The 25,161-nt window shown below is 35.0% G+C and overlaps 1 pseudogene; it reads left to right on the top strand.

Moving 5' to 3' along the window:
- Nucleotides 1-1,333: 1,333 nt before the first annotated feature.
- Nucleotides 1,334-1,964, top strand: LOC136389003 (ras-related protein Ral-A pseudogene; annotated as a pseudogene).
- The last annotated feature ends 23,197 nt before the right edge of the window (nt 1,965-25,161 follow it).

The raw sequence follows: 25,161 nt of genomic DNA, 5'->3' as shown, positions 1-25,161 counted from the left end.
TTAGCTTCCATAAACACCTATGTTATGCTTTTGAAAGGAAATAAAGAACTGTGGTCTTTTCTTTGCCATGAATATTTGTTTCAAAAATGTCAAACTATACCACTATCTTTGTTTTTAATGCACTAGCCCTCTCCTCTAGTTTTCTTGCCTAGAATATATAAAAATCACTTTTAGTTTTTTCTCTAACTTATAGTGACATTTAGAATAATTAATTTCACATGTAATGTCAATAATGTGAAGAATTTAACTGTAAAAACAACTTAACTGGCTATGACCACTTCTGTATGTACTCAGGAAATTACATCATTGTCAAGTTTGCACCATGGCTAACGTCACTGATAACGTAGAGTAAATTCTAAAATATTTTTCCAGTTTAAAAGTGTTCAAATGGGGAAAATATATTTATGGATTCATTGTGAGGTGCCTTAGTGAAAGAAAACGATTACAAGATTTTTTTCTAGTACTTCTCTTGAAAATTACTTCCAATTAATCTAGTAGAAGAAATATATCTAGCCCTGTAATTAATTTGTCTCCATTGTTTATAAGTTAACATAATCTGTATTTACTAAAAATTCAAATTTTGTGAAAATTACAGTTCCCAGAAAATCTGAGAAACTACTTTTTTAATAAAAACAAATCATCCATCTGAGAATATGACAAACTGAGCTATTTTTAATGTTTCTTTAGTTAAATAAAAGACAAATTAAATCAAAAGTACCCAAAAGGAAAAATAGTATATCTTCTTTCTATATGTTCCTATTATCCTTTGACAGTATCACATTTTGGAATAGAACTTTTTAAAATCTATAGATAAAGGCTACAATGATCCCTCTTGTCATTCAAAAAAGCATTTAAAAAATTGAGAAATCTTATCCTTTGTAACAGCATGGATGGACCTGGATAGCATTATGCTAAGTGACATTAGTCAGTCAGAAAAAGCAAATACCCTCTGACTTAACTCATATGTGGAATCTAATGAACAAAATAAATTTATAAGTCAAATAGAAATATTCTCATAGATAGAGAACAGGCTGACGGCTGGGAGGAGGTGTTAGGTGGCTTAAGGGATTAAGCAAAAATGAAAAAAATAATGATGTGTTGTAGAACTGTGCACCTGAAACATATTTTTGTTAACCAGTGTCACTCCAACAGATTCAATACAGAGGGGAAAATATTAAAATCAGCCTTCTGCTGCTCCTGACCTGGAGCCTGCCAGACAAGGGTGGAGAACATAAGCCACCTCGGCTGGCTTCCTGCCTGTGCCCACGAGGCAGCAAACTGGTTTGTGGTATGGATTCTTCTTTATCCTTTGGTGAAAACTCTATGATACAAAATGGCTTCAAATGAGTTCAAGGGTTAGAATTCTTGTGCCTTGCCCAAAGTCATCATGATGGGTAGTGGTGGTGTTAGCAAGTCCTCTCTGACTCTACAGCTCCTGTAAGATGAGTCTATGGAGGGCTACGAGCCTATCAAAGCAGAGAGCTGTCAGAAAAGGGAGTGCTGGATGGGGAGGAAGTGCAGATTCATAATTTGGGTCCAACTAAGCAGGAGGACTACCTGCAATGACAGACAGCTAGTCTGGAGTGCGGAAGGTTTCCTCTGCGTGATGTCGCTACAGAAACGGAATCCTTTGCAACCAGAGCTGACCTCAGCGAGCAGATTTTAAGAGTGAAAGAAGCTGAGAAAGTATCATTTCTATTGGATGGTAACAAATCAGGTTTAGAAGATAAATGCCAGGTTTGTGGAGAAGAGGTGACAACCAGAGCCAGTCAGTGGAATGTTAACAATGTGGAAACATCTGCAAAAAGATGCGCTACTGTTGAAAGGCTTTTATTTTTTATTTATTATTTATTTTTTTAATGAGGGGAATTTGAGTCAGAAAGATGGAAGATAGAAGAGAATGGAAAAATAAAAGAAAGAAACATTTAGCCAAGAAAATCATAGAAAGATGCTGCATTTTATAATTAAAGCCCCAACTCCTTTCTTCTTTTGACCGTACTGATACTTGTAATTTATAAGCGTTGCCATTAAAGGCTGAATTGATTGAAATTACTTTAACATTTTGGAAAGTGTTATATAACACTAAAGCATGAATTCAAACTGCATTGAAAGTCAGATTCACTTAAAAAAGAAATTAACGTGGCTTCACCAAGAAGCAAAGTTGAACCTATTTCGTAATTGCCTACATTATCACAGTCCTGAAAGTAATGTATGAGCTTGTGTTCTGAGGGCAGCCTTTCTTAAACTATTAAAGTAGGTGGGGAATGGTAAAAAAGCCTATTTCATATAATTTAAAAATGCTTGAAAATGACAATTGTGAACATGACGGTTAAACTGTACCACTTTTTTAAACCATTATTATGCAAAATATAAAAAAGAAGTTATTGGTATGACTGTTGCATATAGTTAAACTGAGAGTAATTTATCTGTGAACCTGCATTACTTACTTGGTGATGAACTTAGAAAAGTGGTATCATCTTGCATATAGAAATTTTTTAATATGCTTTAATTAAGACACTAAAATATACTCAGTTACATCATTATGTGTTTGACATCAGTGGTGCCAGGGGCCTATTGTCCCATGTCACTTGGTGAAATAATATATACCTAGTAATGAATACAACTTTTGTAGAGAAGATACTTGAGAAATAACTTTCTGCTGGGAGTCTGTCCAAACTTAAACGTGTTCCACACTCTAGTTCTTCAAAGTAAGATTCCAGAGCTCCTGATTGCTTTTACTTAACTGCATGGCAGTTTAAAATAAAAGGCCAGTGTATACTTGTAAAATAATTTTAGGTTATGAAGATTCAGCTCCAGTTATGTTTTAGTGAACCCTCTTTTTTAAAGGTGCTAGTTCTTGGAAATCCCTTTTAGCAGTTGTAAGCATGTGTTTAGTTTTTTATCTCTTTGGAGCAGTCACAGCAAAAACATCAATAGTGCTAAAGCATTTTGCACTACAAAACTCTGGGGAAATATATATACTTGTCACCTGTTATTTTTTAAATTTGCAGTCATGAGGTAACAGTTTGGCTATATGGGAGTTATTAGGACTGTTTGTAGCCTGTCTATGTTCATGATAAAGAACACTATAGCTGCCTGACCAGGTGGTGGCACAGTGGATAGAGTGTCAAACTGAGATGCGGAGTAAACCCTGAGTTTGGCAGCTTAAGTGCAGGCTCATCTGGTTTGAGCAAAGCTCACCAGCTTGAGCCCAAGGTTGCTGGCTCGTGCAAGGGGTCACTTGCTCTACTACTGCTCCCCATTCAAGGCACATATGAGAAAGCAACCAATGAACAACTAATGAGCCACAACAAAGTATTGATGCTTCTCATCCTCTCCCTTCCTGTCTGTACCTATCTGTCCCTCTCTCTGTCTCTATCTGTCAAAAAAACAAACAAAAATCCACTATAGCTATATTTTCCTAAAGTGAATATCAAGCAATCAACTTGAGTATAGTGCAGACAATGTATTTAGTATAATGAAGAGGCCAAACGTTAAACCTGAGTCACTATTGTGTGGTATGCCCTGTAAGAACTCAAGCACATTATTTGGGAACACAATTTCAATCGGAAATTTACCACTGTCAAATTTTTCTTTTCTTCTTTGGGATGGGGCTAAGACAGTGGATTCAGAGTTTTTCTTTTTTTTTTTTTTTTGTTCAGTCCTGATTTTAATAAGTCAAGATGTGTTCAGGAAAGGCAGGTAACAGATGTATATGTAAAGTAAACAACAACAAAAGAAACACATTTTAGAAACTCTTCTCTTTAGATATTGCTTCTGGCTTTTCATGTTAAATATTTGTCCTTAAAGGGTTTGGAATGGACACCTTTTGTTTCGTCTTGTTCATAGGTTATAGTTTTTGCAGAATTAAAGTACCCACTCACCCTGTGGGCCCAGCATGTTCCATGTGCACTCATTGTGGTCATACTTAACCAGGGGTCCTAACCACTAACATTGTGACTTTGCTTTGAGACCTTTCCTCCCCTGGATACTGAGGTGCTATGAAGCCAACTGACAAAAGACACATCACATGTTTCAGTCTGATGCTACTATCCAATCAGTTTATTTGCAATTTGAGCCATTTAAGGATCAATAAACTTAAAAAATGATTGCATGCCATTGCAGCATTATTTACCATACCCAAGATATGGAAGCAACTCAAGTGCTCATCAATAGATAAATTGGATAAAAGGTCTCTGGTATATAAACAAAATGGAATACTACTTGGTTGTAAAAGAAAAAAAAAATTTAACTTTTGTGATAACATGGATGGACCTAGAGGTTATTATACTAAGTGAAATGAGGCAGATAGAAAGACAAATACAATTTCACTTATATGTAATATTTAATGAACCATATAAACAAACAGAATAAAAACAGACTGATAGATACAGAGAACACACTGACAATTGTTAAAAGGGAGGGAGGTTGGGGGCTGTGCAAAACGGTGAAAGGACTAAGCAGTACAAATTGCTAGTTACAGAATTGTCCCAGAGATGTAGATTACAGCAAAGGTAATAGCCAGGTGGGTATTTGAAGCAGCAGGGGGACTACTCCGTAAAGTACATTGATTTCTAACCACTTTGTTTTGCATCTGAAACTAATACAAAACAATATTGAATGTAAACAGTAATTGAAAAATAAAAATAATTAAATTAAAAAAAGATTGAATGTAAAAACAGCAACTCCAGGTGCAAGAGTTTGTACTGATTTATTTACTTAAGAAAGTCTGAACCAATGATCCTGAAATTCAGCAAGATTTTTAGCTTTTATGGTTGTCTTTTTAAAAGCCTAGCAAGACAATAAAAACATTTTCAAATTTAAAATAGAGTATTGTGTTTTATAGTCTAATAAGTAGTAATTTTCCAGCTATGCTCCTGAGGAATTTGTTGTTTACATTCTCAGAATACTATAGACACAGGAGGTTTAGAGTTCAAAAGGGGGCAGGATGGATCCCAAAGGAAAGGCTTTCTAGCAGAAGTGGGAGTGCTGATACTAAGGCAGAAATAGCAGTTGTCCTACACACCTTAATTAAAGCCTGAAAATGTACTTAGTCTGTTCTCAATTGATGAACACTTTTTATTTTCTTATTTTCCTATTTATAAGGGTACTTGAGGATTTTTTTAATGTATGTTATCAAATTTGCTCCCACAAGCTAAAGATTTTCTTATCATTTCAGAAGTATGTTCTCATTGCATTATTTTTATTTGTTAGGGTTCACTGTGAAATGATTTAATAAAGAGATTTCAAAATGTCAGAGCTTAATTAAGGTAGAGTTGTTTTTATTCTCATATAAGAGGTGAGCATAAAGTCCAGAGTGGATGATGTGGTGCTGCTGAATCCAATACACAGCTTCCCCTTGAAGCTCGCAAGACTATTTTATCATTTCCTTTTTTCCTAGACACTAGGAAAAAAAGAAAATACAATACAAAGAAAAAACATAAAAATTATTTTATAAGATTATGATCTGCCCTGGCCCATTGGCTCAGTGTTAGATCATCGGTTCTCATGTGGAAGTCTTAAGTTTGATTTCCAGTCTGGGCACACAGGAGAAGCTACCATCTGCTTTTCAGCCCACCCCACCATTTCTCTCTCTCTCTCTCTCTCTCTTCCCCTCCTGCAGCCACAGCTCTGGTGGTTAGAGCAAAAGTTGGCCCTGGCCCTGGTCGGTTGGCTCAGTGGTAGAGCGTTGGCCTGGCGTGCAGAAGTCCCGGGTTCAATTCCCAGCCAAGGCAAACAGGAGAGGCGCCCATCTGCTTCTCCACCCCTCCCCCTCTCCTTCCTCTCTGTCTCTCTTTTCCCCTCCCGCAGCCAAGGCTCCATTGGAGCAAAGATGGCCCAGGTGCTGGGGATGGCTCTGTGGCCTCTGCCTTAGGCGCTAGGGTGGCTCTGGTCATGACAGAAGGAGGCCCCAGATGGGCAGAGCATCGCCCCCTGGTAGGCATGCTGGGTGGATCCCTGTCGGGCGCATGCGGGAGTCTGTCTGACTGCCTACCCGTTTCCAGCTTCAGAAAAATACAGAAAAAAAAAAAAAAGTTGGCCCTGGGTGATAAGGATGGCTCCATGGCCTCAGCCACAGGCACTGAGATTGCTCAATTGTAGAAAAACACTTAATATTTAAATAAGAGAATTCCAGAAAGTGATAAATATACAGATCAACATTAGCCAATACGTTTCACCTAATTTAAAAATAAAATATATTTTTTCCTGTTATATTTCTATGTTAACATTCTTCTAGTGGAAAATCAATTAATCAAAAGCCACTAATAGCATATTTTTGAAGCATGTTAGCTTAGGCTCACCCATAGAACTCTATATTTCTTTATTTCTGCTAGAGTGATACATGTATTTCACTAAAAATCAAGTTATAAACACAATACTTCTATAGTCACACACTATTCGTGTACTTACACTTTAAAGTTCTCATAGAGATGGTTTAGGGGAGAAGTTGCTTTGAAGGCAGATTCACTATACTCTTCTCTGGGGGAAGGAGAAGGAAGCAAATCAGGATATTTACTGACCAGAGCAGTGTTTCTCTCTCGGATCTCCCTAATGGCCGATCAACCCATCATCATCTGGGACACTCAACTTTTGTGCTCACACAGCTGCCCTGAAAAAGTGCTTTATATGACACTGGTGGGTCTGGTTATATTCAGTTGTGCCTGCCAATATCAAATGATTGCCACATAGTTTATATGGTTTAAGAACTTAAATACAATAGAGCAAAAGTTAAATAAATTAAACTTGAAATTATTAACAAAAAGCAAATCTCCCCAACTGTAAATCAATAAACATAAATTAAACTCTGTTATAACTAATGCTTGAATAAATCAATTATCATAGCAGTTACTCTAAGGAATATAACATTGATGTATATGTTATGCATTAAAACCTTCAAGACTTAATTTAAATGATTCTCAAAATAAAATTGATAGCATCCAATTCTAATATTATTTAAAAAATAAGAAAAATATTAATATTTAAAAAGAAAAACTAGTATTAAGATTAAAAAATTAGAAATAAAGTCACAAAACAAATCAAACTGGGAAATCAGACTAAAAATAAGATATCTAAATTAATTTGAAATATAAAATTAACCAAAACAAGATCTTGATTTTTGAAAAAAAGATAAAATATAAATTAGCAAAATTAAAAATCCTTCTGTTGTATAAATTTTAAATTATACAAAATAATAATATAAATGGAGCTGCAATAATAGGTACAAAAGGAAAGAAAAAAATGCTAAGAAAATATATTACCATATGGAAAATAACTCAACCACCACTTCAAGTTGGCTGAAAATTTGAAGACAAAAAAGGGTTATTAAAATAATAATAAAATCTGTTATCCAAGATTATTACATAAATATAGGCAAGTAGTATTCTTTAAAAAAGTATTCTGAGTTTCTTAATGTCTGCCATGGAGAACTCCCACACTTCCAATAAAATCAGGGTTATTTTCTGCATTTGCAATAGAGAAGTCCAGGATCTAGCTTCATCCATTTTAGCTCTAGAGGAGATACAGAATTGTTACAAAAACTGCCATAGAATAAATGCAAAATAACATTGATGGATGAGCCAGTAAGGCATTCGCTGATGGAAAATAGCCAATACTCTAAGAGAGTTTAAAACTTAGAAACCTGTAAAAATTATATGCTATCTGCACAATTAAAGTCGTAAAGAAATAACAAATCTATATTATATTAATAGATATATGTTTACAAACATTATTAGACTACTGATGTGTTGAAATCTATCAGTTTTAACAATAATAATAAAATAAATTGAAAGTGTAAATACACCAATTTTCAAAACCATTTCAGAACAGAGTAAATAAAGCCATGATAGAAGTAGCTATGCAAAAATTTATAAGAAATTTGAGTAAAATAAAGTGTATTTATAGATTTTGGTAGTTCTCTAGATCAAGGATCAGAAACTGTTTACTTTTTAAAGAGCTAGATATTAAATAGTTTTGTCTCTTTGTGGGCTGTATGGTCTGTTATGACTACTTGCAATATAGAAAATCACTGTCACAGAAAATTAACAGATAAACAAATGAACATGGCTATGCTCTCATCAATATTATTTACAAATGCAAACAGTGAGTTAGATAAAGGTTCTATGCATGGTTTTCTGAACTCTGGTTTAGATCATCTACATGAGGCTATAAAAGAAAATGGTGCTGACAGAAATAGACCTAGAATTCCCAAAATTTGCCTGGCCAGGCGGTGGCGCAGTGGATAGAGCATCAGACTGGGATGCGGAGGACCCAGATTCGAGACCCCGAGGTCCCCAGCTTGAGCGTGTGCTCATCTGGTTTGAGCAAGGCTCACCAGCATGAGCCCAAGGTCGCTGGCTTCAGCAAGGGGTCACTCGGTCTGCTGTAGCCCCTCCTCACCCATAAAGGCACATATGAGAAATCAATCAATGAACAACTAAGAAGCCGCAAGGAAGAATTGATGTTTCTCACCTCTCTCCCTTTCTGTCTGTCTGTCCCTATCTCTCCCTCTCTCTGTCTCTCTTTATCTTTGCCACACACAAAAAAAAATCCCCAAATTTTTCAGATATTTTTTTCTTTTTAAATATAATTATATTTAATTCCTAATAACATTTCAAGATTTATATTATAGAATGAAAAGACAGACATTCTATTTCATTTTTCTTTCCACTTTACAAATAGTTTATTGGATATAGAAATTTACTCAGGGTCACAGAGCTGTAAAAAATAGATCTATATATGAAAACAGATTGAGTCCAGTATAAAGGATTAAGAATGCAAAATTATTAAAACCATTCTTCATAGTCTCAGTTTACCTGTTCAGGACAGTTTCGATTGTGAAAAAGAAATACTAACCATTATTTCAAAAAAATATATATATTATCATTTAAATTCAAATATTTATAAAACAAAACTATTTATTCTAAAATATTCACTCTACAAAATTATTTGAGAAGAAGAAGTTCAGTTTTGCAACCAAGATATAAAAAAAAGCAATAATCTTTTTATGTTTGATAAACTCCTTCACGATTTTATTACTTAAGAAAGATCAAATATTAGACAACTATTGCCATAATTTGGAGTTTACACAGCTTTCTCTCTGAAGAACTATATTTATAAATATGTATGAAATAATTTAATTTACTAATAATTATTTTAAAAGGAAAAAAATAAATAAATAAATGTATACTATCTTTTTATTTGTTCCATAATGGAATTTTAGTCTATGCCCATGGAACAAGGTTGATTGCTCTTGAGTTAGAATTCCCTTACAGTTCTAATATGTCATTAAATATGCATAAACTTTTAAAATATTAACTTTTGTTCCTTACCTTGCTTTAGGCTAGCATAATTAACATCTACATTTTATTTCTACCTAAAATATATTTACTAAATATTATTTGATGATGTTCATTTAGCACATATATTTTAATATTGCACTGTATATAACTTAATTAAAGTTCAAGAAGTCAGTAATTATATTGGAAAGGGCAACCTGTACAATATGATTTACAAGAAGTGCATTAAGGTGAGGAGGAGGGCAGGTCACTGAGTGCCTTAGGCCTGAACATACTGGTAATGCCAAACTAGAATAAGTTTAAGTTTTAAATTGGTCTTAAAGGTTCTCTATTTTAATAGCTCAATTGATTAGTGAACACTTTTTAAATAGTTTTCCAAATAAGCCTTCAGGCTACACTAGTTAGTATAAAAGGAGCCAAATCAAGCCATTTCTTTCTAAAATCGTGTAATCTTCAGACAGAGCTCTTTATTACAAAGTTTTCTTATTTTGATCTGCCTTTGTCTTCTAAATTTTTTTAATTTGTTGCTGAGTTTAGCAATATAAAATATTTATTATATATTTTTAATATACTTTCTAACCTTGGTTTATTATTAACTTGCAGTTCCTAGCTGCTCCTCATATAGTATAGGGATTTCCCTTTGAAAATTGCAGGATTTTTTTTTAAATAAACTTTTTAAAATGAATGACCCCTTACTCATTTGACCACATTATACTCAACAATGCCAAAGCAATACAAATTATCTCTCACCTCCCTCAAAAACATGCAAAACTGATTCCCTTTTTAACTTTTATAGTTTTTCTCCTATGACCTTTAAAATAGATCATTGACCATGGGTAATTATAATATATATATATATATATATTTGTTCAGTAATAATTTCTTAATGTCAACAGTATCCCAAATTTTTGTTAATTTCCAAAAATAAAGTATGGTGCTTGTCTAACATAAAACCTATTGAAAATAATGTCAATTTTTTTTTGACAGTTAAAAGCTTTAGGATTTCTTTACAACCAATGGCTCTGCTGCTCATGTCGTTAGGGCATGTGTGAAGAGCAGCATTGATTTCTGTGTGTTCAATGTGGCAAGAGCAAGGTAAAGCTGGAAAAGAATTGAAACTCTCAGGAAAACAGATTGTGTATGACCTTATTTGGCCTTGATGGAGATTTTGGCCTCTTCTACAAGTAAATGGAAAACCATCAAAGGACTTCAAGCGAGTGAATAACTTATTTTATTTTAAAAAGATCAACCTGGCATTTAAGTGTGTCCAGAGTAGAAGCCAGAGACGAGTTAAAATTGTATTACAATATTCTATATGATAGAATTTTGTTTATTGGACTAGCACTAAAGTGGTAGAAAAAATACACCGTTGATAGTTTTCAATATTTGAGAGGACAGAAGTTGTAGACTTCTGTAGTTTAAGAAAAAAATGAGGATCTGAGAAATGAGGTGGTAGCTATCAGATTGAATAAATGCTGTATTTTGTTCTGTATTCTGTGGTTGAAAGAGTTACTGTGTAACATGGATATATGCAAATGAGTAAAGAGGGCAATACTATTGTCATGATGTAAAGAAGTGTTAGATTCAGGGAGTACTGATATGCTGGGGCTGCCAAGAGTGTAACTATTGAAGGAACAGGGAGTGCTGATATGGCCCCTGTGAGGCTGAGAACAAAGAAGGTCAGAGACCCTTTTCAGAAGTTTATGTTTGAAATTCGCCACTAGGCTAAAACCGGCCCTTGTTGCTATGCCGGCCCCTGTTGCTATGCTGCGTGCAACCTCCCTAGCCAATAGCTAAACTGCCACATCTGCTTCTGAATAATGCTTGCTCACTTAGGATATATAAGGACCTGACTGTAGGCGCCAGGCGCGGCTTCCATTTGCAGCTCCTCGTGAGCATGGTGTCTCCGGACATCTTGGGAGTTCGCCCCTGCACAGGTTAAACTGGCCAATAAAGTAACATCTAAACTCCTGAAAGTCTTCGACGTTTGTTCTCGTACCCGGTGGATGCAACAAGAAGTAGAAAAGTTGTTGGGGTGATAGGTTTGAAAATAATGTTAAGAGTCTACTCTACCAGATGCTGGGAACTATTCTGAGGACATAACAGTAAAAAGACAAAGTTTCCACTTTCCTATAGCTCATATTATAATGAAGTGGTAAATTTGAGGTAAAGTTAAAAAAATAAAATAAAACCTCAACATAATAAATATAAATTGTATTGATTTAAAGTGCTGTAAATCCAGTAGGATGATTCAGTAGTAATAGTGTGCTAATTTATATAAGGTCATCAGAGAAATTATTACTGCTTAAGTGGACAAGTGGAAGGGGTGGCTTGAGAAATGGTATGGCATTGATACTGGAGAAAAGACAGAATAAATGAAAAGACACAAATGAACTGGTAGCCTTGATCACAATAGTATATGTAAGCTTTCTTCAAATTGTTTCTATTATTTTAATGAATAAAAATAATTTTTAAAAAGACTATAAGACATAAAACCTTTATAAGTATAGAGGCACATAAATTTATGGAGTGAATTAAGCACTGGAAACTAAATCTAAGGTCTAAGCACAAGAACAAATTTATTCTTTTTCAAAATTGATCTGGCTACTCTAGTCTTTTAACTCAGCATGCTGAGATTTTAAATGAGTTTTTATGAGGTGATGTTTCTTATATCATTCTGGATACTGATAACTTTTTCCTTTTTCATTTTCCTCACCAGTTCATCTAGAAGTCTATCAATTTTATTGATCTTTTCAAATATTAGTTCCTCTTCTCTTTTATTTTTCTCTGTTTTGTTTAAATTATTGATGTCTTCTATTATTTTATTCTGTTTTATTTTAAAATACTCTTCTTTTTCTCTAGTTTCTTAAGGTAGAAAACAAATCATTTATTTTACACATAACTGTGTATATGTGTGTGTGTGTGTGTTTGTGTGTGACAGAGGAGTAGGGAGAGGGACACATATGAACAGACAGACAGGAAAGGAGAGAGATAAGAAGCATCAGTTCTTTGTGGCAGCACCTTAGTTATTTATTGATTGCTTTCTCATGCGTGCTTTGACCAGGGGACTATAGCAGAGTGAGAGACCCCTTGCTCAAACCAGTGACCTTGGGCTTTAAGCCAGTGAACTTCAGGCTCAAGCCAAAGACCATGCATGGGGCCATGTCTAGGATCTCAAGCTCAAGCTGGCTACCCCATGCTCAAGCTTGAGAACCTGTGCTCAAGCCAGATGAACCCTCACTCAAGCCAGAAACCTTGGGGTTTCGTACCTGGGTCTTCTGCGTCCCATTTTGACACTTTATCCTCTGTGCTATGACCTGGTCAGGCTGTAACATATTTTCTAATATAAACATTTACTGCTAAAATTTTCCCCAAAGACTGCTCCAGCTGCATTTTAGAAAATTATAAATATTTTATTTTTAATTCAGTTCAAAATATGTTTAATTTCTCTTATAATTTATTCTTTGAAATCTATGTTACTTAGAAGTGTTTAATCTCATAATATTCATTGATTCCCCAGTAACATTTCTTTTATTAATCCCTAATTTATAATCTATCTTCTTCTAAGAATATACTTTTTTCTAATTTCATATTTAAAATTTTATTGAGGTTTATCTCATAGCTCATGACATAGTCTAACTTCTTAAATGTTTTGCATACCTATACAGAAAAACTTGTATTTTGCTGTTCTTAGGCACAATGTTGAATAGGTTAACCTAGTAGATAGGTTAGATCAAATTTTGTGTATTCTTACTCATTATCTGTCTATTTGTAATATTAGCTACTCAGAATGAGACATTGAATATTTCAAATATAAATGTGCATCTATTTAGTGTGATGTGTGAAATGCAATTTTGTTAAGGATGTCTCACTCTACAAATGTATACAAGTGAGTGTACAGCTGTCTAATGCATAAAAGATGTTGAACGAGTTCTATTAAAGTGTTTTTTTATAAACATGTTTTTCCTCAAATATATATTGTTAACATCATAATTATTTTTACCCTATTGTAGTTATCCACATGGTTAATTCTCTCAAGGAAAAACAACATGATATGCTATAAAATTGCTATCATGTTTTAGAAAGTATCAAAAATGTTCTAGAATATACTGATAGCATGTTATGTAATTTATACAAGCCAGAATATACATGATTTATGTTATGTTGGCTTTAAATATTCAAAATAAGTCTGATACAACTGCAAGGCAATAGAAAGCAAGGCATATCATGAGAACCTAGGCCCCTCAATTAGCACCTGGGACTAGCCAACCAGACAGTGGTGGAATTGACCCCTTGCATCTCTCCAAAGTGCACACCAAGCTTGTAGACGACCACAGCATACAGCTCATGGGGTGAGTCCTATCCTGTTGAAGACCAGAACAAAGCTGTCTGGAAGCAGAGATCATTACACATTCCGGGTGGGAGGAAGACACTTAAATCCCTGTTTAAATCCTCAGTGGGTACCATGTGCATTCACAGTTTTTCTTCACAATGGCCACTTAGCTAGTTAAAGATAAAAATAAGTGTAAGTTGATGTCATAGTGGAACATAGAGTTTGTTTTAAAATGTTTGTCAGTTTTCTAAAAGAAAACATCATTTATATGTACAAATCTAAGTAGAAATTCCCATCAGCAAACATTTCAAGCTATGATGGAATAACAGAAACTAGATTTACAAATTCTACCTTAAACAACTAGAAAACTATACACACACAGACACAGACACACTCCTGTGTTTTCAGAACTTAAGTAATGAAGAGCAACAGATAATGATTCCCAGGAGAGGAACACAGGGGATGGACTCCAGCAGGGCCCAGCTCACTGCCCAGAAAGCTTTCAGAATGCAATGACCACAGTCAAAGGTTCTCTGTCAGAACCAGACAGAATTGCTGAATTAAGGAAATACACTAGAGCTCAGAAATCAGAGAGGTCAGAGCAGTTAGGAATCATGGGTAAGATTATCAGAGAAGTGGATGCTGTGAATAAAGTGAGGAGGAGGAAGAAAGGCCAAGAAAATTGTTCAAGAATGGAGCACTCTGATTATGTCTCTAAAACAAATACCAACCTTGGAATGTTATAAATTTTTTTCTTGATTTGCAGAATGCCAGGTGTTTAAGAAGTGAGGGTGTGGGGAAATGCAATTTTCCTAAATGGAGTTTTTTTTTTTTCAAAGCAATAAATGTTCATTTTAAATAAATCTATAAAGTTAGACAATGTAAATATATGAAAACATTTTCTAAATCAAGCTGGCCATTCAGTATCTTTTTTCACTTGTTAATATGTTTTAGTGCATTTGCATTATTAAATCTTGCTTTTAATTTTACAAACTTATCTTTTCACACACCTGAGACTTGCCAATGTATGACTTTGTAAAAGCTGCTCTCCTACTCATAGACACAGCTGGAACATAATGATAGCCTACTAAGTTCTCATTTTTGACGTGTCTAACATTAAAAACAGTGAGTCTGGAGTTCACCAGTGGGATACTGGCTTTCCTAAGAGACTCTTTTTCAGAAGGAAAAAATATAAGAATTTTTTTTTTAGAAAGCATTGATAAGATGACTATCTAGGTAGGGCAATGCTACTTCACTTTTGAAATTTAAAAACAAAAGAATGAAGTAAAAAGAATGAAGTATAAGAATTTCCGGCACCCATTTCTTCCCAGAAACAATAATTTGAGCAATGTTCTATACATGAAAATGCCTTTACAGGATCTAAGGATTGTAAGTGAGGAATTGCAATACATGGGTGAGGTGCAGAAGTTAGGAAAGAGGCATTGAGGAAGGTAGGAAAGCTAGATTCACATGATTCCTGTGACTGTGACCAGACCCAGCAGCCTAGTGCAGCGGGAGACACCCTCCCTCTTGGGGAGGCAGAATGGAGGGAGCACTCTACCTCACAAGTGCCAGGTCTTTTCCCCCAGTCCAGGTGGCTCCTGGAGGGGTTGCATGAGCCCAGACCTCCAATATGCCCAGGTACCTGCCATCCCCCACAGTCCCAGGAAGCTTTTCTGACTCCAGGCTTCTGGTGGACTCCAAGAGACCAGCTCTGGTGGCGCCTGGTACGCTGCAGCACCGGCCTGTTCCCGTGGCCCCAGCTGACTCCTGTTGGCCATGCTCCTAGCAGACTCTCGCCAACCCAGGTTTCCTGCTTGGCCCAGCACAAGGCTGACAAACAAAGAGCCAGGCCTCCCAACCACCCCTGGTCTTCCAACTACCCCTGGTCTTCCAACCACCCCTGGTCTTTCAACCACCCCTTCACTAGGCTGGCTCCCACAGTCCCAGAAACCCAGCACACTCTAACCTAGGGGACCCTGAGGTCCCAGGCTTCTAGGCCACCCTAATATCATACCCAATCTTCAGGTTGGCTTTGGAGGCAGTGGATTACAGACCAGCTCCTGTAGAAATCCCCCAATGCCAGCAGCCCCATGGCCCCAGCTTCTGGGTGATTCTCATAAGACTAGGCTTCTTACCACTCCAGTACCACACTGAGCCCCACAGGCTTGGATACCAGAACCACCCACTCATTGTATGTATTTCATAGCTTTTTATCAGGCATGTGGTTTACTATGTGCTTATGTTACACTATTTTATTTTAAAATTGAAAGAAAATACTGAATGATATTCAAAGGCAAGTAGAAAACTAGCAATATTTGATTTTCCATTTTTATTTTAAAAAATGCTTTATATTTTGTTAATGTAATAAAATACTTTATTTAATATTATAGTTAAGTTTCACATCTTTACTTTAATTCATAAAACCCCAGATTCCTCAAATACCTTTTTATACCCTGAGATTGATTTACAATATGTTTCAATGTATTTATAGGCAGTGGCATGATGGCATAAATATGTTCCCAATAGATATGCCTATGTTATTATTTCTGGAGTCTGGGAATGTGAACATATTTGGATAAAGGCCTTTTTGCAGCTATAATTGCTTTAAGAACCTTGAGATAAGCTCATTCTGCATTATCTAGGTGGATGCTATTTTTAATGACAAGTATCCTCTTGATAGACAGAAAAGGAAAAGATATACGGAGGAAAAGGCCACTTGATAATGGGGTTGAAAACTGGAGTTGTGCATCTATAAGCCAAGGAGCTCCTGGAACCACCTGAATCTGGGAGAGGCCAAAAAGGGTTTCCTTTTAAACTTTTGGATGAGACAGGTTCTGCTGCTAGTTGATGTCAAACTACTGATCTATAGATCCTTCAAAGAAAAATGTTTCTGTTGTTTTAAACCATAGCATTTGTTATAAATTTTTACAACAGTCCAAGGACAGCAAGTCTGTACTGAAAAAAGAAAGTTATTCATTCTGATTGTATGTCTTTTATACCTTGTCCTTGATTGAACGTTACTTCAAATTTTTACTTCTAGTAATATTGAATTAGGGACTGTAAAAGAACAAATCATCTAAGGTCAACTTGACAAGGAGCAGGGTTGAATTATAGACCAAGATCTCTTGAGAGAAAAAAATTGTAAAGAAATTAGTTCCATGAGGAGCAGAATGGAGACAGAGGCGGGATCCAGAAGGAGAGTGGACAGAGAGAAAGGGGATGATAGGGTGATAGGATGGGATGAGAGCAGAAAAGCAAATCCTGGAGGGAAGGGGGAGGGTGTTATGGGGAGAGGGATGGTGGAGATGTACTGGGGAACACGGGGGAGGGGAGGGTGTGTTGGGGGGACAATAGAATCTATGTAAACACAATAAATTAATAATAATAATAATAAAAGAAATTGGTTCCACGTTCTGGGTAGTTTATTTATCCCAGGGAACCTGGGCAGAGTACAGGATGAAGTAGCTCTGAGACTAAATAGACAACTAGAGTGTGTCATATCCAGATACACAAAATGTGAAGTCCTCGTATTACTGTGTAAGTGAATTCCTAGCAAGTATATATTTTCAAAGTGAAGCTCCAAATGAAATCTTCCAAGATAAAGATAATTACAAATACTAAAGCCTTCACAGGACTTAAAGCCAAGATTCAAAATATCTCATTTGTTACAATTAGATTGAAGTCATCAGGGATTGTTGAAGTCTCTTATCTCCAACCTGAAACAGTGCTAAATATTTTTAGAGAAAGATAGCATGGTCTCAGGCTAAATTTTTATTTTATTTTTAAAGATTTGATCATTAGTCAGTCAAAAATAAGAATATGAGAGCACAAGATAACAAAAGAGAAAAACAAGAGTAAAGACTAAAACTGTCATAAATTGTAATAATGAATTTTTTAAAAAACTATGTGCTCCAAAAAATAAAATAAATTTAAGAATATCTTCAGATAAAATAAGAACCAAAATAGAATTCTAGAATATAAAAGTACAATGATCTGATTAAAAACATAGTAAATATGTTTAATAATTGACCAGTTTCCTTTGAAGAGTAATTTTATACACAGGAATTTAAGTGAGATTAGTTATCCAAAATGAATAAAAGTTTCTTTATGTATTTATGTATCTAAATGCCTCTTTTATGTGTGAAGTCATGACAATGTCTATCTTTGGCTTACAGAGTAGCAGGAGCAATTGGGAGGGAAAATAGAGGCTTCTGTTGTAGAATGTTAGAAATGGTCTGTGTGGTAGATATACAGCTTTATTTATTTTAATAATTATTTTTTGTATCATTATTTAGTGTACTCTGCTCTATAAGTATGATAATTTAATTATAAAATTAAAGAAAACTGATTAGAGAATTCTATTTTCCTTTTTTTTTTAACAGCATCATCCACATTTTCCTGTGCTCTCTAGAAACCACTCTAAATTTCATGTGCCTTACAACAAACAGAATGGACTATATCAAAATTAAAATAAAAGTTTTTGCTTAACTGAAGACGACTTCAAACTACTTCAGCGATCAAGTCTAAGGAAATAAATTTGCTGTCACTTAAGCAAAGTGACGGATGGGTTCATCACTTCAATTACATATCTTGAATCCTTCCATTAATCTTTCCTCAGCTGTAAATATAGAGAAATGTTAAAAACTGTGAACAGACTGAGATTTTGCCCTACTACTAACAAGCTAACAGTTTAATATGAGTCAGTTTTGTAGATGCTGGTAGAAGACATGAGGCCTCTGGATTAGAAACATAATTTATTACTCACCACACAGCTGGCTGCAAGCCATGCATGTTTGCATTCCTTTGCTTTGCTCCCCATTTGTTTTAGGAATTATTTTTCCCATGGGACAACTAGGCAGTTTTGCACAAAAAATAGATTTCTAATCACAGTTGATGAATCCCAATTTAAGAAAAACTGCCAATTTTGTAAAAGGACAACTACCGAACCTGCTGATCTTTTACCCTGAAGAGCAGTGTTCTCTTTGTTTTCTTAGTCAGAAAATGAATCTCTCCTCTGCCCTGGAGGGAGACCTTACCTCTTGTCTCCAAAGCTGTTTATTATTATATATAAATACCCTTGAAAGAATAATATGGAACAAATGTTCTTAGCAGATGAGTAGAAATCTCATAGAGAATTTCCCCCAACAATAAATATAAAGCATTTCTCTCCATCTTTTTTTCCCCTTTTGTTTAGTATGCATTTAGGAATCAAACTGATATAAAAATTATTTACAAATAATTTAAATATGTATTTATAAATGTATATCTTAATTATTTATAAATATTTATAATGTAAAAATTTGTAAATAACTCATAAACATAAACTTTAAAAATCAAATGTTACATGTCTTTGGAGTGTATTTCAAAAATCCTTCATGTCTCTTTTTGTATGTGCCATACCTCTGTTCCTTGATCATTTTTTATTTTTTTGTTTTATTTATTACAAGTAGACATGCATAATATATATTGCTAATTGTTCTCAACCAAGTATCTAACAATTAACTAAACAAAGTTGCCTAGAAAACCAGAGCAGATTTGAAATATCTAGATGTTTTTCTGTTGAAGGTTTAAGAATTAAGGTGTCAGAAGAAAGTGAGAAATATTTTATGGCGTGCTTTACTTTCATTTGGATTTCAACCTATCTATTGATTTATCATTTGTTTTGTGACAAAGACATCATGGAATCACAGAGAAATAAGAAATTACTTAATTCACTTCAGGTACTTTGTAAGAGACATTAAGCCACCGTTGAAATGAAGCTATGTGAAGGTCAGAACACACGTTCTTCAATTTGATAATCTATTAATACTTCTGGTACTGAAAGAAACCATTAAATAAAGATATAAAAGTTTTTGAAAATGCCATTTGGTTTAGATGAAATTTCACTGACATATACTCTCAAATGATACATGGACTCCTCTTCAAGAGGTATTTATGAAAGAGCTGTGAAATGTCATTATTTGCACACAAAGTTTTGTGCAATCTTTCAAGTATTGAACTTTTTCATTAAAATTAATTTGGAATATCCAGACTTCACTTCTTGAAGTGGTAATATTTGATGTTTTGCAAGATTTTTTTTACTCACTTCTTAGTTAATAAAATAGATTTATCAACATATAAAAATTGTTTTTTGGCTAATTTTTATTTTAGTTTTACACTATTAAGTCAGTGCCAATATGTGGGCATAGCATGTGAGAAATAGACCTTTTTTAGTACTTTAGAAAATGATATGTGGGTAGTATAGACATTAAATTTAAAATTTTTTTTTTTTGGATTTTTCTGAAGCTGGAAATGGGGAGAGACAGTCAGACTCCCGCATGCGCCCCACCGGGATCCACCCGGCACGCCCACCAGGGGGCGACGCTCTGCCCACCAGGGAGCGATGCTCTACCCCTCCGGGGCGTTGCTCTGTTGGAACCAGAACCACTCTAGCGCCTGGGGCAGAGGCCAAGGAGCCATCCCCAGCGCCCGGGCCATCCTTGCTCCAATGAAGCCTCGGCTGTGGGAGGGGAAGAGAGAAACAGAGAGGAAGGAGGGGGAGGGGTGGAGAGGCAGATGGGCGCCTCTCCTGTGTGCCCTGGCCGGGAATCGAACCCAGGACTTCCTCACGCCAGGCCGACGCTCTACCACTGAGCCAACCGGCCAGGGCCAAATTTAAAATTTTTTATAATCAATTAGTTTCTTTAAAGGTATAGTATATAAAATGTATTGAATGTAACTAAGTCAGTTTTTCATTGAAAATTTATCTTCTCTTTAGTAGTATATAGAAATAATATTTTTGAATGTCTTTCTTAATGAAGGGCTTCATAAATAGTAGGTCATTTGATCTTAATCTTCACAACAACCCTAGTAAATATGTATTATCGCTACCATTAAAAATATTAAGAACACTGACATTTAGAGAGAATAAGTAATTTACTAAAATCAAACACTTGGAATATCATAGAGGAAATATTTAAATCCCTGTCTCTTTAAATCTAATCCCCTGCTGTTTTTACAACTCTACATCATAAAATAATAGTATGCATGTGCTTTGGATGTCTTAAAATATTTCATTGTTTAGTGTTTAGTACAATTTTGTGACAGTTTTATTAAACACACACAGATTAAATATCTGTCTTCAAAAACAATCATTATGAGATCTTAAGTGATTTAATAATATTCAGTTCTTATTATAAGTCAGGTATTATTATTTAATCCTTATTTTATTTAATTCCTACATCACCACTTAAAAGTTAGACTTTATTATTGCTCATTTTACTTTTGAATGAAGGGAACCCTGGAAATTTTGATGCATAAGTTTATGATACTGTGGTAAGATACAAAGATATACATATTTGGAAAAAATGGTTACATTTTTTACTCACATGAGTCACACAGTGAAATCAGGAAGAAGGACATGGTTTTAAAAATCATATTAATCACATTTAAAGGACGACTTATATAAATTCTTTGTAATAAATGCTGATTATGATTTAAATTTCTCTAATAGAGGGATTTAATGTAGGGATTTAATCTAGCATAAGGATATCCAAGACAGACTGTAATTTCTGGTGTAGTGACTGGTCTATGACTATTTCCTGATCTTCCAATTTCCTTTTCTAAACAATTACTTCCCCAATCCCTCATCAAAATATGCCATGTCTGGTTCTTACCATAAATTGTTTGTTCCATAAAACTACTTTCTTGATTAGACCCTGAAACATAACATGAAGCCCAAAATATCCTTACAGCTTATTTACTAAAACAGAAGGAAAAATCCTACCTTTCTAATTGACATTATCATGTCAACATTCTTGTATCAGCATTCTTGTATCCACATTTTTGTATCACGTCAACATATCATGTATCAGCATTTTTTATTTTTATTTTTTTTTTTTTTTTTTTTTTTAGCATTTTTTCTTAATGAGTTCTCTCTCTAACTTGACTCTAGATTCTCAAACCTGTCTCCCTTCCTCTTTCTTTAGGACCTCAGAACTTTTCTCTCTCTGGTATTTTGAATTTCCTCATCTTTTCCCTAGAGTGTTGACTTTGAGCATCTTCAACTATCTGGCTCCTTTTCATCTGTCAGGTTTCACCTCAGATGCTGACCTATAAAAAGAATCCTTTCCTCACTCTTGTATCCAACCATTCCTTCCTCACCACTGTTTTTTCTATACTATATTTAATGTTTGTGTGCTTTCACAAAGTTACCACCATATATAGTCATTTTATTTGGTTATAAATCATTTTACTTGGTAATAAAAAAAAGTTATTATGACAATTTCTTAAAATGGAAAGAAAAATTTAATTCAAGACCAATATGTAAGACTCAGACAATAAGAAATCAAATAGATTCTATCTGAAGGAGCTAACTGTAGAGGACAATCAACTCCCGCCTGTAGAGGAAACAAAACACTGAGTGATCTCCAGACACTGATAGCATCCCTGGATCTCCTATAGATATTAAGCAGCCATGGTCCCCAGTCCTAAAATTTCAATAAATGATTTCTGTCAATAACTTGAATGATCTCGGAAGAAGCCCTAAAGCCTCAGGTGAGAATTAACAACTGAGTTGGTATGGTGATTGTAGTCTTGAAAGATCTAAGCAGAGAACCCAAGAAGCTGTGATCAGATTTATAATCTATGGAAAGCATAAAATTATAAATGGGTGATTTTTGAAGCCACTAAGTAGTTGAAAATGTTTTTTTGGAGTAAAAAAAAAACTATGACAAAAATAAAATTCTCACATTGATTTTCTTCTATAATTTTTAAACGTATTTTAACTAATTGCTATAGGATTCAATCCAAAGCTTAAGGCTTGTTTTGACATTGAAAACCTGTTTCATTGCATTAAATATAATTGTAATTATTTCTATTCATTTTCATTCAATTTTTTCCCATATTAATTGAATTTGACAGAGAAACAATCATCATTTTTTTTGTTAACAAGAGTGTTCAGACAGAAAAGTAAATACATTTTTTTTTTGGTCTACTACACAATTTTTTTAAGAAATGTTTTTCAAGCCTCTGTAAATTTCTCATCATCAGACTGACATATTTCAGATAACAAGTATGAGGTCTGAACTACATATGACATTTCTTGTAGATGTTTAGTGTTAGATTCTCATATTCAATCAACTCTAAGGCACTGAAAAAATATATATACTCAATTTTTAAGGTGGAAGATTTGATCTCAGGCTGTGTCAAATTCACTAAGTTTAATGTGGTCTTACAAGCTTTTTCCTGGCCACTTACATCTGGTGATATCAACTCCTTGGGGAAAAAAAAAATATCTTTCAAATAGCTGATGATCTTGAGATTTCAGAAGAAAATAGCTGTGTCTTATTATTTTATTATATCGCCATTTCACTTAGGAGAGTAGAATATAGTTATATTCAACAAAATTTAGTTGAATTATGAAATGAACTTAATAAGTTTAAGTAGTTGAATGTGTGGATTTTAACTTTGCATTAATAAGATTGAAAAGTTCTACAAAATTAGTATCAACTAATATATTTATGTTTTACTCAGTGTAAAGCCAGTAGCTGTGGCCACCATCACGGCCACCTGGCCCATGATAGTTCACATTTGATTCGGACAGACGGTAATGAAACAATAGAGCCAAGAACTGCTGGGCCATTAGTTTTAATCCTAGCTTGCACCCGGTGGGCAAGAAATACACACAGTGGGAAAACACTTCCCTTTCCATTCAGGGTTCCCAAAGCCACTGACTTAACCAAGTTTTCCTAGGATCAAAGGTTTCTAGCTCACCAGCCTTATTCACCTCTGTTCCCCATCTCCTTCTCTCTGCACAAACTCTGCACAAACTCTGTTCTCCTTTGTCACTCTGCCATATTGGCTGCTTCTCCTCTCCTCCACGTGGCCTTTCTCTGCTCTCCTTTATAGTGTAGAAATCAAAATCTTTAATCCAATATACAAACAAGAAAGTCTCTAATACAAAGCCATTTGTCTGAGGCATAATGGGATTTCTCATGAGAATGCACCACCCCCTATCATGCAATAGTCAAGGGTGTGGGGAAAAGCTTAGTTTTAAAACTAAGCCTTAGGCTATTATGACTCTGTCTGCTTACAGCCTGTCCCCACACCCAATGCAAACTATAAGCGAGGAAACATATATATCATATTTACAAACATTTAAGTCTGGAAGATTTTTTTTTAAATGACCAGATTCCCTCTGTTATATCCGTCTAAGACTCACTCTTGACGCTTGTCTCGTAAGTTTGACAATTATATTTAAAAATACCACAGTTTTTACACCAGTCGCATAATTTTGTTTTGTGCATTTATCTGTCCCACCCTAAAGGCCAGTCCATGAAAAGATTTTCTGACATTAAACTAGTTCATGGCCCAAAAAAGGTTGGGGACCACTGGTGTAGGGGACAGGCTGTAAGCAGGCAGGGTCCTTATAGCCTAAGACTTAGTTTTAAGACTAAGCCTTCCCCACCCTTTTAATCCTAAGAGTTTCTCAACACTAAGTTTTCCCCACACCCTCGACTTTTGTATGATGTGGGGTGGTGCACTCTTATGAGGAATTCCATTTATACGTCAGAAAAGTGACTTTGTACCAGAGACTTCCTTATTTGTATATTGGCTTAAAGCTTTGGATTTCTACACTATAAAATGGGGTTGACCAGGGGTTTGCTCTCTCTCTGTTCCTGAAATTAGCATTGCAAAGGGGAGACAGCTAAGATGGCAGAGTGCTGAAAGAGAAGCCAGTTTGCACAGAGAGAAGGAGATGGGAAACAGCTGGTGAGGTAGAAACCTTTGATTCTAGGAATACTCAGATGAGTTAGTGGCTTTGAGAGCTCTGAATGGAAAGGGAAGTGTTTTCCCACTGGGTGCATTTTCTCACCCACCAGGTGTGGCTAGGATTAAAGGTAATGGCCCACTAGTTCTTAGCTCCATTGTTTCATTATGCCTGTCCAAATCAAATGTGAACCTGCACGGGCCAGGTGAATGTGATGGTGGCCGTGGCTTCTGGCTTTACAGTGTGAAATTATCATGACAAAGGATAATGATTACAAAATTTAGAGCCTTCCTGACTCCTTATATATTTTTAGCCCTGAAATGTGATACTGTATTATTATACTGTTGAATCAACAGTAATGTTAAAATAAAAATTATTGAGAACTTTATGTACCAGGCAGTGTTCTATGAAAAGATGAAAAGAATCAAAGATGAATAGGTAAGTCCAGATCATTTTGGAGTTATGCAGAAAATGAGAGAGAGAAGAATTAATATCTTTGTGAATGGTATAGTATGTGCTATTCAAGAATGGAAAGGAAAAAATGAGGAGAGAAAAATGATGGAGTGTGTAATTTTCAATAGAGAGGCCAGGCACATAAATGAGAAGGTGACATTTGAGTAAAGCTTCAAGGAGATGAGGGAGTACATTATGTGGATTTTAGATGAAGAGTGTTGGTCAAGTAGGTTTATAAATATGATATGTATGTTTGCTCACTTATAGTTTGCATTGGGTGTGGTGGCAGGCTGCAAGCAGGCAGGGTTGTTATAGCCTATGGTTTA

Source organism: Saccopteryx leptura, chromosome 1 (assembly GCF_036850995.1).
Source record: "Saccopteryx leptura isolate mSacLep1 chromosome 1, mSacLep1_pri_phased_curated, whole genome shotgun sequence".
NCBI lineage: Eukaryota > Metazoa > Chordata > Mammalia > Chiroptera > Emballonuridae > Saccopteryx > Saccopteryx leptura.
This window is presented reverse-complemented; position numbering and strand designations above follow the sequence as displayed.